The sequence below is a fragment of the Myotis nattereri genome (genome assembly GCF_964212035.1).
Source record: "Myotis nattereri genome assembly, chromosome: 4".
In the NCBI taxonomy this organism is placed as follows: Eukaryota; Metazoa; Chordata; class Mammalia; order Chiroptera; family Vespertilionidae; genus Myotis; species Myotis nattereri.
The window spans coordinates 15,844,150-15,847,057 of record NC_138079.1 but is presented as its reverse complement, the minus strand read 5'-3'; the positions used below and the strand labels follow the sequence as shown (position 1 = coordinate 15,847,057).

The 2,908-nt window shown below is 44.3% G+C and overlaps 1 pseudogene across 1 annotated transcript; it reads left to right on the top strand.

The window, feature by feature from the left end:
• The first annotated feature begins 1,803 nt into the window (after positions 1-1,803).
• On the top strand, positions 1,804-2,107 carry LOC308517459 (non-histone chromosomal protein HMG-14-like; annotated as a pseudogene). Its single transcript has one exon. The product of its transcript is annotated as a non-histone chromosomal protein HMG-14-like (transcript).
• Positions 2,108-2,908: the final 801 nt, after the last annotated feature.

The following is a 2,908-nucleotide window of genomic DNA, read 5'->3' as shown; positions in this document are numbered from 1 at the left end:
AGTGCACGAATTTCATGCACCGGGCCCCTAGTAACTTATATAAGCATTTGATAATCACTCATTAGCACTCTGACTCTCAAGAGAAAAGGTGGCCTTTTCAGCTCATTCTATTTGAATTTCTGATCTGGATAACACTGGAAATTGTAGGGCCACACAGCTGCTAATCAGATAGGTTTCTTTTCAAAGGTTGCCACTGGGGTTTGAGAAGAATAAGCTACATGAGTGCACATCACAGGAGGTCAGACTGGTAGATTTCCTGCACTAGCATGTTGCATGGTTCTTAGCAAAGAAGGGCACCAAGTCTAATAAATTGGTGTTTTTGTAGGCTCACAAAGACATAACTATTGGCTTCCTTAATATACCACAAAGCTGTTTCATTTGAGATAAGACCTAAGAGAAGCAATCTTCAACCAGGTAAGTGTCCTCTTCTCTAATTGCTGTCCTAGAAATTCAAATCAGTCACCATAGACTCTAGAATCACCATAGAGTCATATTAAAATTCCTACATTATCACAGGGAGGTTAAAAGGCTCAAGACTGACAATCACCAAGGTTTAATGCAACTTAATAAAATCATGACCTACTTTGACATGGCACTTAGCATCCTGTTGTTAAGTCTAACAGTCAGAGTTTTTAATGCTTCTGAGGGGTGTAAAAATTTTAGGTTAGAAGGTAAAGGCAGCAACACGAGTCAAAACAGTAATATGATGAGAGAGAAAACATTGGAATATTAAATATTCAACATCATAACAATTGAATTATATGCATATTGTATAGAGTTAAATGTGTCACATATGCTGTGCACAAAGCCACCCACCTCCCAAACTGCCTCTTTCAAGAGTTGAAAACCAAGTCAATTCCACTTCTCCTCACAACTTTCTTAATTCTAGAGTAATGCATCTATTCACAGTGGCCCAGTGGTCATTGATTTTGCAGCCAATGCAACCTGATAATATATTACTCAGAGGTTATCACTTGGTTCCTAATTGTTATGCAGATGGCTCCTGGGCCTCATTTCTTAGTATCGAGGCTAATTTATCACCATTTCCACAACTGCCAGTTATTTTTTCTTAATGAATAAATAAATTGTGTTTAAAATTTTTGTCAATAGTTTCATAACATGCTTATACTGTTTGTCTCTCCCTCTTTACTTTTTTCTTGACCCTGTGATTTATTGCTTGGGTGAATTAATCCAACTCACTCTTCCTCGATAGGTAGGCTAGTTATTGGTAAGCTAAACCTCACCAAGAAGGGATTAAATATCACGCTTTTCCCAATACCTTAAAAATAATTTCCTGGAGATCCTATAATTGACCATGATAAATGTCTGGATCAATATTGACAGCAGTGATATCTTTCAAGAAGGTCAACAACACACAATTTAGGTTAAATTATGTCATTAGTGCCATGTTCCTTCTTTCAAGGAGTCACCATGGTCTATTGGGGGGCCTCTGTCATAGAGGCAACAGGATCCACTTGGCTCACAGAATCTCAGGAGGGTTTATTGGCTCCTCAATGTCTGGGACACCTTTGTACTCTGGGACTCACCTTAAGCCTGGATTAATGGGGGCAAAAGTCACAAAAAAACTATAAAATTTCCCACCCAGCCCAACATTATAATATTTCCTCCTGATGTTCTCAATTTTATTTATGCCCATAACCATAACAACCATACCCATGAGAAAAGGGGTATGAAAGACTTTGATGGGGTCCAAGCAGGTTGGGCAGCAAGAGAAGCAGCAGTGAAGCCACTCGGCATGCCTCGGCCCTCAAGCACCCAGCACATGCCCAATCTGCTGCCACGATGCCCAAAAGGAAGGTCAGCTCTGCCAAGAGGTGACCAAGGAGGAGCCCAAGAGGAGGTCGTCCAGGTTGTCAGCCAAACCTGCTCCTGCAAAAGTGGAAACGAAGCCCAAAAAGGTGACAGGAAAGGATAAATCTGCAGACTAAAAGGTGCAAATGAGAGGGAAAAGGGGAGCAAAGGGAAAGCTGGCAGAGGGACTGACCAGGAGCCTAAAGAAAATCTACCTGCGGAAAACAGAGAAACTAAAAACGAGGAGAGTCCAGCCTCAGATGAAGCAGGAGAAAAAGAAGCCAAGTCTGATTAATGTCATGTACCAAGTCTTATCAGTGGTCCCTGTCTCCCTTCTTGTACAATCCAGAGGAATATTTTTATCACTTGTTTTGTAAATGCAAGTTTTTTAGTAGCTCTACAAACATTTTTAAGAAGGAGGGAATTCCAATTCATCCCATTGTTTTAAGTGTAAATGCCTTTTTTAAGAGGTGAAATCATTTCCTGGTTGTTTCTTCTTTGGCACAACCAGAAAATAGTGGGATATTGAATATGGGAGGCTTTCATTGTCTTGGGTGTCAGCTTAACATTCCATAGATGGGGGTTGTTTTTATATCCTACTAGGGGCCCAGTGCATGAATTCATGCACCTTGAAAGGAACTGTGGGCCAAGAGACTGTGGTAGGCACAGAGGTGTGTCTCGGCCCACCCTCTGGGCCCCCGCCTGGCCCCTCCCACCTTGGTCCCTGGTCCCCTGTCTGTTGGCAGCCCTGCTCCTGCTGCAGCCACTCCCATGGGCTGATGGCGCAGCCCCCGCTCGCACCTGCTGATGGCACAGAGCGATTGGGCCCATGCCAGCAGCAGGTGGGAGTGGGGCAGGCACCATCAGTGGGTGTGAGTGGCGGCTGCTGCCCTGATTGCCCCTCAGGAGCAGTGGGAGGTGGAGAAGCCCTCAGGGTGCGAGTACAGCAAAGAATTTTCAGTAACCACCAGAGGCTCGCCTCAATGACAGCAACCGGCGCCCTGCCTTGGTCTGGCACCCCCGTTCACCTGATCCACCATCCCGCCGTGGCCAATGCCCGACATGTTCCGCACATGCCCCCTGGTGGTCAGTGCAT